At 38.4% G+C, this 18,163-nt stretch overlaps 1 pseudogene; it reads left to right on the plus strand.

The window, feature by feature from the left end:
- The first annotated feature begins 383 nt into the window (after positions 1 to 383).
- Positions 384 to 18,163, plus strand: part of LOC127671616 (vomeronasal type-2 receptor 116-like) — a 19,922-nt pseudogene continuing 2,142 nt past the window's right edge.

Raw genomic sequence — 18,163 nt, forward strand, 5'->3', positions numbered from 1 at the left:
TCACACACATTCAGAATTCCCCTTCATTTGTGCATACATGGTTATATTTTTAAAAATGTATTTTTGAAAACATAGTACACACACTCACACACATTCACATACACCATGTTACTTGTTATATGCTAATCATTTTGCACATTTTACCATTGAACATTAATATGAGGTATATAAATTTTGACTTATCAATGAGGTATATTGTTTTTTATTACACGGGATTATTTCAATGCTGCTGTCTTTTGTGAAAATCATTAGGAAATTAGAGTAAATTCTCAATTTTGCTTTCCCTTTAGTGATACACATGTGTAAGTATCAAATGATGGATCTCATTTAGGTCCTTGCTGAAGACCAGGGTATTTATGAACTCTGTTGGAGAACAGGTGAACATGAATCATAGGGAAAATCGGTGTACAGATTATGACATTTTCATCACTTGGACTTTTCCAAAAGGATTTGGATTAAAAGTGAAAATAGGAAGCTATTTCCTTGCTTCCCACAGATGCAACAACTTCACATATCTGAAGATGTGCCTTGGGCCACAGGAGGAACTTCGGTATGTATACCACAAATTTTAGTTGTTTTCAAGATATCTACATTTTAAAATACGAGGCACTGAAATAATATCTCTATGGTTAATTCCAGTTGCTACTCTTGCAAAAGACCATGTTCAGTTACAAGAACCAATATCTGGTACCTCTCAACTCCATGTAAATCTCATCATAGAGATAAAAAGCCTCTGTATTCTATGTTCAGTTACACCCATATGAATATTCTCCACACACTACAGGAATATATTTATTAAATTAATATATATAATGAAAAATTTGAAACTATATATGTACCATTGAATTTTATAATTCTGTAACAACATATATATATATATATATATATATATATATATATATATATATATATATATATGTGTGTGTGTGTGTGTGTGTGTGTGTGTGTGTGTGTGTGTTTTGTCCTAATTAAATATAGCATGTATTCTTTAAGAGAAATCTTTTTCCCGATTCAAGGTTTACTTTTTTATTTATGCATATGCTATTGGTAATTTTATTTACTTAAATTTTACATGTTTTCCTACTTCCCAGTCTACCCTCTTCTGTAGGGTATTGCCTTATCTGACATCAGTGGGAAGGGAACCCCTTGCTCCTGTGCAAGCATGGAGAAAAAAATTGCTGAATTTGAATACCTTCTCCTTCCAAATGAGAAATGTTATGTGGCCTAAATGGAAACTGAAATCCTAAAATCTCCTCATTTCAGAACTTAATCATTTAAATAATATCAGCTTCTTTTGAACCCAGCAAATAACCTGCAGACTCCTTACAAACATTATATTTCTCCCACAGTATGCTGGTTTCTGATTTTATATTATGCAGAAAACATTTAGGAGGACAAACATTTGTACCAATTGTTAAGGACGAATTTTAGGCATAATCTAGGAACATAAATATTTTTCTTTGATTTTTTTCTTGTCCAAAGAAACTTGACTAGATGATCAGTCCATAATCTTTCCCTCCATTACCAATCTTAGTTCCTGACAAAGACTAGATGCTCAGGGTAACAGTTGTTGTTTTATGAAATATATTTTAAGATGTTAGATGAATGTCAGGAAGTGGTGGCACATGCCTTTAATCCCAGGACATTGAGAGCAGAGGCAGGTGGATTTTCTGGATTACAAGGCCAGCCTGGTCTACAGAGTGAGTTCCAGGAAAGCCAGGACTGTACAGAGAAACCCTGTCTCAAAAAACCAAAACAATTCAAAACAATAAAAGGTAGATGGCTTAAGGGATTGAGAATTTCCTGTCAAACAGTAAGAACAAGAGTGAAGATTTCAAGAGTGAAGATTTCAAGAAAGAAGAGATGGCATAGTGCTTATCATCAGTCACCACCTACCTAAGTCAAGAGAGATGATTATGAATATTCATTACCTTCATGCCATACACCTTGGAATGAATAGTGGGGAATAAAGAAATTGTACCAAAATGAGAGGAAGATGCAAATGCCTATGAGACAGAGAGCTTCAAGAATAAAAATATTCCTTTAGGCAAACATTTATTGCATGAGGAATTGTATGTTGTGAATTCTATAGGAGATACTGTCAATTGCATCACCCAAAAAGCAAACAAAGTACATAATGCATTTCATCAACTGACATCAGTAACTACACATGCACACTACCCTTGTCTATGAATAGTGATTTTATGGTTTGACGAGTTAAAAAAATCTGAGATCATGCATATTATTATTTATGATATTTTCTTTCTTTTCTTGTATAATACATTTATTTTTCCATTCCATTCCTTATCATGGTGCTGTGTTTCACCTCAAAACATAGGTAAATAGAGATCAATCTTAAGTCACTGGTCCCTACAACAACAAGGGATGGATTAGATACTCAATACCAAAATATTTATTGATATATTCTGTGAATAATACAAATACATAATTATTAACTACATAATTATGATATCTTATAAGGGTTTATTGTTTTTGCCAGCAGATATGGAACAGTGTGTGAGGTGTTCAGATGGTAAGTATGCCAACTTGGAGCAAACCCACTGCCTCCAAAGAGCTTTGTCATTTCTGGGTATGAAGATCCACTGGGTATAGCTCTAGGCTTCATGTCTCTCTCTCCTGCTCAGTCATCACAATTCTAGTACTCGCCACTTTTGTGAAGTACAAGGATACTCCTGTTGTGAAGGCTAATAATCTCATTCTCAGCTACATCCTGCTTATCTCCCTAGTTTTCTGTTTTCTCTGCACTTTCCTTTTCATTGGACATCCCAACCAGGCCACCTGCATCCTGCAGCAGACCACATTTGCAATATTTTTCACAGTGGCTGTTTCTACAGTGTTGGCCAAAACAATAATTGTGGTCATGGCATTCAAGCTCACTACTCCAGAAAGAAGAATGAGAGGAATCCTGACATCAGGGGCACCTACCTTGGTCATTCCCATTTGTACCCTAATCCAAGTTGTTCTCTGTGGCATCTGGTTGGTAACATCCCCTCCCTTTATTGACAGAGATATACAATCTGAACATGGGAAGATTGTCATTATTTGCAACAAAGGCTCAATCATTGCATTCCATGTTGCCCCGGGATACTTGGGTTCCTTGACTCTAGGGAGCTTTGTTGTGGCTTTTCTGGCAAGGAACCTTCCTGACAGATTCAATGAAGCCAAGTTTCTAACTTTCAGCATGCTGGTGTTCTGAAGTGTCTGGATCACCTTCCTCCCTGTCTACCATAGCACCAGGGGGAAGATCATGATGGTTGTGGAGGTCTTCTCCATCTTGGCTTCTAGTGCAGGGTTGCTTGGGTTTATCTTTGTCCCAAAGTGTTATTTTATTTTAGTAAGATCAGATTCAAATTTTGTACAAAAGTGCAAAGACAAATTGCTTCATTGAAACTTTCATATTAGGAAAATGTTAGATGATACTTAACATATTTTTTCTTTGTCTTAACAAATGTAGTACTTAATCATAGAAAAATTTTAAGGGATAAACAAATTAGAACTTACATATAAGACAGTACTATTCATTGTGATACAAATGAACAAAGTTTGGTGGAAAATGGGTTCATAAATAAATACATAATTCTGAAGAAATTGAGGATAAGGAATCTCAATTGAAGAATGGCTACCATCATGTTGACCTTTGGTTTTTTGTGTAAGCCATGTACTTAATAAATGATTAATATAACTTGATGATAGTGACAGTGGATGGTACCCACACTAGGTGAGGTTTTCTTGGAGTTATATGCAAGAGGACTGCAGACAAGATAGACATGAAGCCAGTATGTCACATTATTCCACATTATTTCATGGAGTGCTTGCATCCAATTTCATGCCTTGGCTACATTCAGTATTCTGTGACCAAGGTACATAAGAATTAAACAGTTTTCTCAAATGTTTCTCTTAACCATTATGTGGGGTTTTTTTTTTTTTTTGGCATTTTTTTCTTAGAGCAACAGAATCAAAGATATCACCTAAATGTTAAAATGCGTCTGTTAGTATTTGGGATATCATAGATTTCTGATGCATTGAAATGCACTCATTTGAAAAGAGAAACAAGTGTGAAGCACATGGACTGTGCTTCATATGACAGCATAGAAGCACTGGACTTTGGAGTAGCTTTAAAATGTCATAGAAATTTCATAAGAATATCAATTAACCTAAAAGGAAAGGAATATTTTAAGAAAGGTCCAATGGGGTTCAGTTGTGCTCTGTAAATTTATGTAAAAAGACACCATTTCATTATGAAATGAAAGTGTTTCATTGAGTAAAATCACTAATGGAAATGTCTGCCACAAGACCTTTACCACATTAAGGGTGGCTCTGGCATTATATGTAGCAGAGAAAGTCCTTGGACATCAATGGGAGAAGAGGCCCTTGGTCCCATGAAAGCTCAATGCCCCAGTGTAGGAGAATGCCAGGGCAAGGTGGCAGGAGTGTGTGTGGGGGCATGCACCCTCATTGAAAGAGGAGCAAGGGTGGGATACAGAGTTTCTGTGGAGAAATTAGAAAGAGGCATAACATTTGAAATGTAAATACATAAAATATCCAATTAACAAAAATGATACCACAAGGATCCTGGCATTTCTCTAATAGAGCCAATCAACCATCACAGATAATGAACCAAAATAGACACTGCATCCTTTTGGCAATCTCTGTGTTGTTTATGTTATTCAGTGGTATCCATTGATTGGTCTATAGGTCGTGTTCTTCCTCGGCATGACTTTTTCCCCTTTTCCTTTATTTTAGCCTTCCTACCTTTCAAACCCCTCCTGCAGATGCAGTCACATGGAAGCTAGAACTTAATCCTAGTCATCTCAAAGCTCCCAGCAGTGTCTTCCATTATTTAAGATCCAATTGTTCTAGAGTGAGGGATGTGAGTAACTCATACAAGGAACAATAAGGCTTAGTGTTTTTGTAAAGCCTTCTTCAGCAAACCACATACCTGTTGCGCAACAAATATGGAGGAAAGGTCTGTTGTCGATGCTAAAATCAGTCAGAGTTATTTGAAGTCATCCACCATCTCTATACAAAAGGCAGTTCTGAACTATTAATTTGTGACATATTTTTAAAATCTGGGCCTTTCTATTTCATTGAAATATTAGGAAAAATACCAAAATTCTAAAGTCATGTATATATAACATCGAATACAAACTGATTAGTCTGTGGATCAATAGAGCTGATGAAAACACAAACTAAGATTGGAATGGGGTTGTATGATTGCATTGTTCCTGCAGACCCAGACTTTTATACAAGTCTCACCTTAAGAGCAATTAAGTTGACCTAGTATATGTGACTAAGAAGAATTGCCCTGTTGTGATTACGTTATGTTAAAGTCACCTTGCAGACAGAGAGCACCTGAGTGGTATGTTTCTGAGTCCAGTAGTACTTTCGTGAAATTTTCATCTATTCAAAATATGTCTGCTGAGATTCTAGCACAAGCCAGCACTGTGCTAGAAAAGGCTGCTGGGTAATCACCATGGGATTTGCTCTCAAATGTTTCTTTTTTAAAATATTTGCTTTATTTACATGTCAAATAGTATCTCTTTTCTGAGTAAGTTACCCCTCTGAAAACCCCCTATTACACCATCCTCCCCCTGATAAAACCTCTCCCCAAATTAACTGATATGCATTCCCCTATTGTGGGGAATTGAGCCTTCACAGGACCAGAAGCCCCTCCTCTCACTGATGTATTAAATGGGCTTCTTCTTCTACATAGGTAGCTGGAGCCAAGAGTCCCTCCATAGGCACTCTTTGGGTGATGATTTATTCCCTGAGAGCTCTGGGGTTACTTGTTGGCACATATTATTGTTCCTCCTGCAGGGCTTCAAACCTCTTCAGCTCCTTTTGTCCTTTCTCCAGCTGCTCCATTGGGGAACCTAAGTTCATTCTTTTGGTTGGCTGTAAGACATGGGTATTTTGTTCCACTTTTCAATAAGGATCAAAGTATTCATACTTTGGTCTTCCTTCTTCTTGAGCTTCTTGTGGTCTCTGAATTGTATCTTGGGTATTCAGAGCTAATACCCACTTATCAGTACTTGCATACCATGTTTGATTGGGCTACCTCACCCAGGATGATAGTTTCTAGTTACTTCCATTTGCCTAAGAATTTCATGAATTCATTGCTTTTAATGTCTGAGTAGTAATATGTTGTGTAAATGTACCACGTTTTCTTTATCTGTACTTTCTTGCTATTATAAATAAGGCTGCTTGGAACATAGTGGAGCATGTGTCCTTATTGCATCCTGGAGAATCATCTGGGTATATGGCCAGGAGTGGTGTACATGTGTCATCAGGTAGTACTATGTACAATTTTATGAGAAACCACAAAACTGATTTCCAGAGTGGTTTTACCAGTTTTCAATCTCACCAAAAATGGAGGAGTGTTCCTTTTTGTCCACATCCTCTCCAGCATCTGCTGTCCTCTGATTTTTTTGATCTTGACCATTCTGACTGATATGAGATGGAATCTCATGGCTGTTTTGATTTATATTTCCATGATGATTAAGGATGTTGAACATTTCTTTAGGTGGTTCTCAACCATCCAGTATTCCTCAGTTGAGAATTCTTTGTTTAGCTCTGTACCCCATTTTTAAAAGGGCTATTTGGTTTTCAGGAGTCTAACTGCTTGAGTTCTTTGTATATATTGGATATTAGCCCTGTATAAAATGTGGGATTAGTAAAGAACTCGTCCCAATCTGTAGGTTGCCATTTTGTCCTATTGACAGTGTCTTTTGCCTTACACAATCTTTGTGATTTTATGAGGTGCCATTTGTCAATTTCTGATTTTTGAGCATAATCTATTGGTGTTCTGTTCTGGAAAATTTCCCCTATTACCATGTGTTTCAGGTTCTTCCCCACTTTCTCTTCTATTTGTTTCCGTGTATAAGTGGGTATTAGCCCAAATGTTTAGACTGCCTATGATACAATTGACAAACAACATGAGGCTCAAGGAGAAGGGAGATCAAAGTGTGGATTCTTTGGTTCTTTTGAGAAGGAGACAAGATTCTCACAGGAGGAAATACAGAGATAAAGTTAGAGAAAAGACTGAAGGAAAGGTCACCCAGTTGTGGTCCCACATGTGGATTCATCTCATATACAATCACCCCGGGAATATTGATGATGCCAAGAAATGCTTGCTGAAAGGAACCTGATATGGCTGTCTCCTAAGAGGCCCTGCCAGAGCCTTTCAAATACAGAGGCAGACACACTCAGCTGACCATTCATCTGAACATGAGGTCCCAATGGTGGTGTTAGAAAAAAGGACAGACGGAGCTGAAATGATTTGCAACCTCATAGGAAGAACAACAACATCAACCAACCATAGCTTCCAGGGACTAAGTCATCAAGGAAAGGGTACACATGGCTGCATATGTAGCAGAGGATTGCCTTGTCAGGCACCAATGAGAGGAGAGGTCCTTAGTCCTATGAAGGCTTGTTAGATGCTCCAGTGTAGGGGAATTGAAGTAGGGAGGTGGGAGTGTGGTGGGTGTAGGAACAACCCCATAGAATCAGGGGGAGGGATGATGGGATAGGGGGGTTATGAGAGGAGGGAAACAGGAAAGGGATTAACATTTGAAATATAAATAGATAAAACATCCAGTAAAAAAGGAAATAAACCCACACACTTTTAAAAACTTATTATTATGAATAGATATTTTATTTCTAATTCTTCACCCTCAAGGCCATCTTAGTTATTCAGCTGTGCTGTCATACTCCAGTAATTTCAGAACCTACAGAAAAAGAGGATTCCTTGTAAATTATAGGCATACAGGGCTATACATTGAATTCTCTGCCAGCTAGGGCTACTCAGAGGGTTGTGTTTATTGTGTGGATGGCATGGCTTACTCCACGGATACACAATTTATGATGCAATCCCTATCAAACTATAGCCATATTGCTATGTTTATTGTTACCTCTAAAACATATATTCTATAACCCTCATTCCTTATTGGTACTGTGGACTCATATATTAGAAATACATTCACCTTAATCTTCAGATACCAAGGAAATAAAAATATTCACAAGATAGTATAAAAATTCCAGAAATGCACATTGTTTAGCAAAATTATTTTTGTAACATAACATCAGTGATAAAAACACAACAGAGATAATGATTTCTCAGTCATGCAAGAAAAGAACTTTTTATAGATGGTGGTCTTGATGAGATTCTTTTTCTGTTTGTGTTGATGTTCATGTATATTTTTAAATTTATTTTATATGAAAAAATGGTTCTTTTTTACTTATTTTTTTATCCCTACCATTTGGCTATGGCCATCTTGCAATCAGTTCCCTCAGCTGCCAAAAGGGGTTATCAGATCCTCTATTATCAGGTGGTCCTTGTTAAATATCACATATGTCCTCCCAGAGGACAGCAAATACTCTTATGAGTGATTACTCCAAATTCTGCACCAGGCCTTTGTCTTCAGCACTTGTGCTACTCTAATTGAACTATATCATCCCCACTTAAATGGAAATACCTCTTCAGATGTGAAGGTACAGGTAAGTGAGGTAGGCATCCTAATTATCTTAGGATACCACATATTTATGCAGGGTTATATTGACCCCAATGATCTCTGTGGGTTCAAAATCATGGCCCAGCATCACTTACTTAGCATCAGTTTTGGAGGAGATTGCTCACCTGTAGTTTAGAATGGCAATATAGATTATGCACATCTTTAAAGTTCAGAATTTATAACACCCTCCTTGAGACTGGAGTATTATAATGAATCATTCTTGAATACAAGAAAAAATATTTATTTAAAAAATGTAGGAAGGAAGCTCCAGTGTAGCCACAGTGTATGTATCTACAATCCAGACTACAGTTTTCTGCAGGAAAGCATGTCTGTCCAAGCCTGGAAAATTGGAGGGCTAGTTATAGAGGCCCTTTTGCCAAGGAAGGTCTCAGAGTATACTGAGGAAGTATATGTTCTAGCTTACAACTGCCTACTTACAAGGAGGGCTATAGGGGTTTGTCTGGCAAGCCTTGTTAGAGACAGAATAACATGGTTTCTGCCTTTGGGATAGAACCAGCAGTTATAGGCATCCAGGAGTGCTGATAGTTGGTGTGTGTATAATCTTCTTTATATAATAATGTACATAATTTACATTCCTCCTTTGAGGAATGTCCTTCTTGTTAATGTAAATAACTCTATGATGATCAGTGCTAGCAAGAGTCCAGAGACAAGGATGGGCTAATTTCTCAGCAAATGTTAAAGGCTGTGATGTTCTGGACAGCCATTTAGGCGATGGAAAATTCTTTAAAAATTTGAAAATAGATAATTTCTCAACTATGTGAAATAAAAGGACACAATATGAATTGTTTTAAAGGCTTCACGAAGCTAAAATATCAAAAGTATCTGTACTGTGTGCCAACCTATCAGAATCATAGTAGGAATAGAAATAAAGAAATTTAGATTTTTTTTTCTTAAAAAGTCAGTCAGATTACTGAGTTCAGGATAAGCCCTGAACAGAGCAAGGGGATGCACAGTTGTGTTAAAAGTTGTAATTTCAAGCGGGGTAGTGGTGCCGCATTCCTGTAATTCCAGCACTCTGGGAGGCGAATTTCTGAGTTCGAGGCCAGTCTGCTCTACAGAGTGAGTTCCAGGACAGACAGGACTATATAGAGAAACTCTCTCCAAAAAGCCCCCCAAAAAAGTTGCAATTTCTGATATTATGTGGAGGTCCTTGATCCACTTGAACTTGAGCTTTTTTCAATGGGTCAATTTGCATTTTTCTACATGCTGACCTCCAGTTGATCCAGCACCATTTGTTGAAAATGCTTTTTTTTATCCACTGGATGGTTTTAGTTCCTTTGTATAATACCAAGTAAGCATAGGGCTGTGGGTTCATTGCAGGGTCTACAATTCTGTTTCACCGATCTTGCTGCCTGTCTCTGGACCAATACCATACTGTTTTTAACACTATTGTTATATAGAAGAGCTTGACATTAGGGTTGGTGATTCCCCCCAGAAGTTCTTTTGTTGTGGAGGTAACCCAATCACAAAAGAACACACATGGTATGCACTCGCTGGTGAGTGGATATTAGCCCAAAAGCTCAGAATACCCAAGATGCAGTTCACAGACCACATGAAGCTCTAGAAGGAAGAACAAAGTGTGGGTGCTTTGTCTCTTTTGAGAAGGGGGACAAGTTACTCACAGGAGTAAATATGGAGTAAAGTGTAGAGCAGAAATGGAAGAAAGTTCATCCAGAGACTGTCCCACCTGGGATTCAAGCCATGTAAATTCACCAAACCCCAGCACTATTGTAGATGCCAAGAAATGCTTGCTGAAAGGAACCTGAGAAGGCTGTCTCCTGAGATTCTCTGGCAGAGTTTTTCAAATACAGAGGCAGATTCTCTCAGCCAACCATTGAATTGAGCACGGGATCCTACGGGGAAAGGAGGAGTTAGAGAAAGAACTGAAGGACCTGAAGGGGTTTGAAACCTCATAGGAATAACAACATTATAAACCAACCATACCCACCAGAGCTTCCAGGGACTAAGCCATCAACCAAGGAGTACACACAGCTCCAACTGCATTTGTAGCAGAGGATTGCCTTGTCAGGCATCAATGGGAGGAGAGATCCTTGGTCCTAGGAAGGCTTGATAAATACCCCAGAGTAGGGCGATTGAGGGAAGGGAGGTAAGAGTGGGTTGGATGGAGGAACACCCTCATAGTAAGAGGGGGAGAATTCTTCACCCTTAAGACTATCTTGGTTATTCTTTTGTGCCTTCATACCCCTGTAACTTCAGAATGTGCAGGCAAATATCATTCTTTGTAAATTCTGGGTAGCCAGGGCTGTATATTGAATTCTCAGCCAGCAAGGGCTACTTGGCAGGTTGAGTCTATTGTGTGGATTATGTGGCTTACTCCATGGGTACACACTATATGATATAATTTGTACCAAACTATAGTCATACTGTCATGTTTATTGTTACCCCCTAAACATATTACTCCATAACCCATATTCTTTACTGGCACTGTGGACCCATTTATAAGAAGTAATGTCACCTCTCTCTTCAGATACTAAAGAAAAATAAACATTCACAAGGCAGTATAAAAGAAATCCAGAAATGCAAAACTATTTGCTAATGTTTTCTTGTAATATAAAATCAATGATAATTACACAACAGAGATAATGACCTTCCACATCATGTAAGGAAAGAGCTTTTTATAGATATTGTCCTTGATCATGTTTTTTATGTGATTCTTTTGATGTTTGTGTTGTTGGTCATGCTTATTTTTATATTTATTTTATATGAATGAATGGGTTTTTTGTTTTTGTTTGTTTGTTTGTTTGTTTTTTCTTTGATTGATTGTTTTTAGGCCTACGGTTTGATTATGGACAGCCTGCAATCACTTCACACAGCTCTCTAAATAGGTTATCTGATCCTCTCTTATCAGGTGGTCCTTGTTAAACACCATATATGTCCTCCCAGAGAACAACAAATGTTCTTAACTTATGAGCCATTATTCCTGATTCTGCACTTGGCCTTTGTCTTCCAGCACGTGTTTTGCTTTGATTGTACTGTACTATTCCCGTTTTAATGGAGGTACCTCTTCAGATGTGAAGGTATAGGTAAGTAAGGTATACATGCTAATTGTCTTAGGATACCACACATTTTTGCAGGGCTTTGCTTTCCCCAATGATCTCTGTGGGCTCAAAATCATGGCCCAGCATCACGTACTTTGGAGTCAGTTTTGAAGGAGGTCATCCAGATAAGGGCATATATAAAATAGAGAATTGATATTATCCTCCTTGACACTGGGGCATTATAATGAATACTTCTTGGAAACAAGAAAATATCTTTATCTAAAGAATGTTGGGAGGAAGCTCCAGTGTACCTCAGTGTATGGATCTACAGTCTAGCCCAAAGGTTTCTGGGAGAGAGCATGTCTGTCCAAACCTGGAAAATTATAGGTACAGTTAAAGTGTCTCTTTGGCCAAAGAAGGTCTCAGAGTATATTGAGGAAGTATATCTTCTATGTGACAACTGACTACTTACAGAAGGGCTATGGATGTTTGACTGGCAGGCCTTGTTAGATAGAGAATGAAATGGTTATTGCCTTTGGGACAGAACCAGCAGGCATGGCCTCCAGGAGTGTTGGTAGATGATGTTGGTATAAATCTTCTTTATATAATAATGTACATATTTTACATTCCTCCTTTGAGGAATGTCCTTGTTAATGTTCATGACTCCATGATACTTATAGCTAACTAGAGTACAGAGGCAAGGCGTGGCTAATTTCTCAGCAAATGGTAAAGGCAGGTATATTCTGAACAGCCATTTAGGCTATGCAAAGCTCTTTAAAATATGACTTGGAAAATAGATAATTTGTCAACTATGTGAAAATATAAGGATGCAATATGAATTGTATAAGAGGCTTTATGAAACTAAAGTAACAAAAGCAACTGAACTGTGTAGCAACTTTTCAGAATCATAGTAAGAAAAGAAATATAGATGTTTAGGTATTTTTTTCTTAGCAAGACAGTCAGATAACTGAGTTTATGATTAGCATGGCAATCTTGGGCAAGGGTAGGCCTAGGTGTTCTAGAAGTTGTAATTTCTAGAAAGGGTACCCACAGCTTGGTTATCCTTTGTGCTTGACAGAAGAAAACAGATCTCTAATTTATTTTGCAAACTTAAAGGAAAATATGTGATTGTTGTCCCTTAAGAAGCAAGGGGCTAGGTGTACATGATTCCTATGTATACAAAAATCAAAGGGAAAGCAGGAGTAATTAACTGGATTTATGTGAAAAATAAGTGACTGGGCTTATGAGATGCAAGAGAAAAACTATCAAGAGAATGTTTTCAGAATAGCAAGAGAGAACTACTTGAAGAACTGTCACATGGCAACACCTAGAGAGAAAGGGAGCTGACTAGAGATTTTCAGTGAAAACTGATCAGAAAGTAAGACAATAGAAGAAAGAGAAAGAAGGTCGTAAAGCTTTCCTGAGAGGAACATCTTGCACCCACCATTCTAGGCTTTTGTTTTTCCACTATCAGACACCTCTTCCTTAGAATTTCTCTCCAAGATAAGTGTGTTCCTTGACAAATGATTTATGATTTATGGGGTGTCACTGACTTACTGAGACTGGATGTAAGCCAGAGAGTAAAATGTGGAGGTAGTGATCTAATGGGCCCCAGAAAGTTACTGGCAAACTGTGGCTTTTCAAAGATCAACATCCAGAGCATCTTGACAGATTTGTATCTCTATGCCTTAAATCACCTCATCTTTTTGAGCTGACCCTGATAAAGAAAGTGCATAGTAGAAACTTTGTAATACTATGTCTAAGAAACAGTATCAAGGAACTAGTATATTGAGTAGGTTTTCATGCCTATACTAGTATCTGGAAGGAGCCTGGGTCGGGTCATGACTTACTCAAGATTGGGTCCTCAGCATAATGTGTGGTTGCTTTGAATAATGCTCCTAGATGTATAGCTTAACCTAGTATCTTCTACTGGCACATGTATAGGTATAGAATGTTTGTATGTCAGACTTTCCCAGACTGAAATGTCCTTATTACACATGGTGGAGTGTAATTTCCTTTTCAGGTAGCTAAACATCACCAATCTTGAGAGCATTCTTTCAGTCATCCTCTATGATGGCCAATCTATGGATGATCAAATTCCATGCTCAATGCCTTCATTCAATCTACCCTGTAATTTTGTAGATGATGAATGGTATTCTAAACCTGCAACTCATTGGTAGAGTATTTGGATAGAATGTACAATGTCTTAGGATCAGTCCTATCCCAAGAGCCTTCAGAAAAAAAGGAAAATGAACAGTCCATTTACATGTGAAGTATAGGCTTCAAGAAAAGGAGTGTCTCCACAGAGACTTTAATTCACTCTAACCACCATCCTCTGAATAGGTCCTAACAGGATTTTCATTATATAAAATGGACACACACACACACACACACACACACACACACACACATACACACACACACACACACACACATATATATATATATATATATATATATATATATATATATATATATATATATCCATTTGAATATGTGTGTGTGTAGATTATTATATAGACATATACATTTACAAAGAACATAAATATAGATTAAGAGTTTGTAAAATTCCTTGGATAAAATAATCAGGTAAAGGAATGGTTTAGTTGTAACAACACATCAAGGTCACAGGAACCCTTGAAGACTAGAAAAAGGCAAAATAAGCCATGAGAGCTCTTATCCCTAGACCATAAATAATAGATAAAATTGTCTGTCGCTGATTGAGAGAGGTAATGGGGAAACAACAAAAGTTGTATAGAGGATAAATATTCTCAAGATAATACAATAAATCCAAGGGAGGATATTCTATGTATATATGTCTCATAACAATCAGATTTGTAAACCCTGCCTGAGCCCAGAGCTGCCATGCTTCTTTTTTTATTCTTAAGGCTCAAGAGGCTGAGAAGACAATGATGGGAGGGATAACAGTTTCTTTCACATTTAGCAAACTGTAGTCCAAATTCCACAATTTATCTGATAGGGAAGATGCGGAAGTGATAAAATAAGAACTACAGAATCTGCAGTCCAATAGCAAAGGCAGAAACAACCATTCCACAACTGGTGGACTCCCTGAGAGGCACTTAGGAGTAGTAGTATATCTTCTTCTTGAGCTTCTTGTGGTTCTGTAAGGCTTCATTGTTCTCATTCTCTAATCTTTGCAGATTTGGTATTACATGCTCATGACCTAACTTCAGCTTCACATAGAAAGAATATGCCCTGTGGTAGGACATGTCCCTAGGAATGTAGACCCACAAGAGCACTGGCTTAAAACATCACGTCAGCACAGGGTGGTCCTCAAAGAACACACATCGTGGGGTGGAATAGCCTGGATCATGTGTACTGCAAAATTGTGTTGATTATAAAACATGTTATCATGACACTAGGCAGACAAAGGCTATGTATCCAACTGGAGGATACCCTGGTTGCATGAGGTCACTCAGTGGTATTAGGAATGCAGTCTATCCCACTATGTTCTCAGGAGCAAAATCAGTCAGAAATTGCAAGTTAATGTGGGGATGAGAACCAAGAATAAGACAACTTTATAAACTACTATTGGTTTCCAAAGTGTACCAAGGTATGCACTTTATTGGGGAAGCATTTATGGATATGAGATTGGGCATAGTGACATCCTGGAGGTACAGCCAAATAGAACAAAAGAATTGAAAAATATAAGATCAGCCAGGCCTTGCAGACCCAAGAACGACACCATGAGATTTGAAACAATTAATAGCTACAGTCCAAGGTTTCATCAGTGATAAATGCCAGGCAATCTTGCAGCTCAATTCTATCACTGGACATCAGGTGAGTGATCAGATTCTCCATTTACTTTTGCTGCATTTTGATAACAATAGTTGGAGGGAGGAGTTTTTGGTAACTACTCCAGCCTCTGTAGCTAGAGGAACACAAGTAAACTTAAAAAGTGAGAAGGCATAGAGAATGCACAGACCAGGTTGAAGACCAATCAGAAAGATAGAATGCCTTCAATCCATTGAATCACCAAAGATTTTGGCAAAGGCTTAAAATGCCTGCTCTGTGGTTCTCAGCCTCCCATCTTCTTATAGAGATTTGGTTACCTAAACATACAGATATTTTAGTGGCCTTCCTACACAGGCTTATGAAAACATCAGAGATTGGCCTCTCTAGGCTTGTTAACAACTTCACAGGGTACAACTTGGCTTCAGAGACCCCAAGTATGTACCTAAAGAAACCTGGAAAAATGGCACAGTCCCCACGCACCCATATCTAGTGTTCATAAGCAGATGCCCTGTCATGGATTCTAGGATTATGACTGGATTAAATAGTCATGTATGGAAAACCATCACCAAAAGATTGAATTATTCTTGCCACTGAAAGACCAAAACAATCCTGAGCTAGAAAAAATATGCAGTCTCGGATTCTGAGAGTTGTTTGAATGCATTAGAGATTTGTCTGTGCTTCTCAGCCATTCGATATTCCTCTAGTGAAAATTATTTGTTTAGCTATGTACCCCATCTTTGATAGGGTTATATGGTTTTCTGTATTCTAACTTCTTGAGTTCTTTGTATATATTGGATATTAGCCCTCTGTTGGATGTAGGGTTGGTGAAGATCTTTTTCCAATTTGTTGGTTGCCATTTTGTCCTTTTGGCAGTGTCCTTTGCCTTACAGAAACTGTAATTTTATGACGTCCCACTTGTCTAATCTTGATCATAGAGCATAAACTATTGGTGTTCTGTTCAGGAAAATTTCCCCTGTGCCCTCATGCTTAAGGCTTTTCCCCAGCTTCTTTTCTATTAGTTTCAGTGTGTCTGGTTGTGTGTGGTGGTCCTTGATCCACTTGGACTTGAGCTTGGTACAAGGAACTAAGAATGGATCAATTCACATTCTTCTACATGCTGACTTCCAGTTGAACCAGCACCATTTGTTGAAAAGGCTGTCTTTTTCCACTGGATGGTTGTAGCTCCTTTGTCAAAGATCAATTGATCATAGGTGTATGGGTTTATTTCTGGGTCTTCAGTTCTATTCCCCAGGCTAAGACCCCATGGTCAGTAAGAAGAAAATATAAAAATTCACAGCAGAATCACTTGGGGCTAGCCAGATCACTTTTTGGGGGTTGGACAAACTAATGTATAATAATCCTCAATTTTAAGGAATTATGATAAGCAGGAAAGTATTTTTAGGTTCACAGTGGCACCTTTAAGGTTTTGTACTCCTGGGAAGACAGTCTCAAGTGGGCCTATTCCAGGAATTTTCACATCACTGATCCATGACTCACTGTGACTTTCCCAGGATCACATCTTTCTTCCTGGTTTACAGTGAGATGGAAAGCCTGCATCCATTGGCCTCTCTCTCACATCTCTAAGCTCTCCATTCTCACTTTCAAGTAGACTCCTCCTTCATTTTGCAGACATAAATATGGGTGAACTCTCTAGGGACTAACTGAAAGCCCTGAGAGCAGTGGGTGCTGTGACATCACTGGTGACATCATGGAGGATGCATAGAGCTCTCCAGGATACACTAGAATGTTTAGACAAGGAATTGTGTATGTCATGGGGAACACGCTTTGCCTTCCTGTGTATGCTCTTCCTCTACTGAACACAACCTGAAGAGCCCATCCTGGGAGACTCTCCTGGGACACAAATGTTGATTACCTCCCTTTCAAAAGCCAGAGGTTTCAGCCATTGAGATTTGTCAGTGTCAGAACAATGGGAAAGTGGTATGCTTTATTTCCAAATGTGTTAACTGTAGAGAACTGGGACAGGATGGAGAGAAGAGCCAGCCCATCAAGTTGGCAGCAGAAGACATGAGATGTCCACTTTCTTCCTAGGCTTTGGCCGCATGAACTTGTTAGAAGGCAGTTCCAGGGACACCTTCAGCATGTGGAGATTCAGGATGGGAGGGACATTCTCAGGACGGTCTTGCTTGGAGATGATTCCTGTGGACAGGCATCAGGGAAACAAGATGACTCAGATCTGACACTTTGACCGAGAGATGAAAAAAAAAAGGGGTATAGTGTAGTCTCTGTATTCCATGCTCTGTAAGACAGGCTGTGAGAGACTCATCTTACCAGACACTCCCCAACAGTTGTGTGTCCAAATTTGTCAACAAATGCCCAAATCTTCCATTTCCCAAACAGCTCTCATCTGTCCCTCAGCCACTTCCAACATATTCTAAAACTGAATTAACCACAGTATACCCCATCTGACTGCCACGAAGTGTGTTCTAAATGTCTCAAATCTAACAACACCCCATTACTCTATGCAGATCACAGCTCCTATTATCCAGGAGATGAGTATTTTCTGGAGAGAGATAATGACCACCAAGCCTGAGCCTGGACAGTGATGTCTAGCCTGGTCTCTAGAGTCCTTCCTTGCATGGGAAGGATATAGCCCTACATGGCCATATAGTTATAAATTTCATATTCTCATGGAAAAGACAATTTTTCCCTGATTGTTAAGAATCCTATTTACAATCTCAAAATTAATCCAGAATTAGCTCACCTCTCACCCTAATCTAGAGGCTCAGAGATACAAGTTTCTGACCTGGATCTTCACGAGGAGATTTTGAAGCATAGTTTCTGTGAATTGCAGAAGATTAAGACAAGGAGATCTCCAAGTTCAAGATCATCTGGGAA

Source organism: Apodemus sylvaticus, chromosome 21, assembly GCF_947179515.1.
Source record: "Apodemus sylvaticus chromosome 21, mApoSyl1.1, whole genome shotgun sequence".
NCBI classification, from domain to species: domain Eukaryota; kingdom Metazoa; phylum Chordata; class Mammalia; order Rodentia; family Muridae; genus Apodemus; species Apodemus sylvaticus.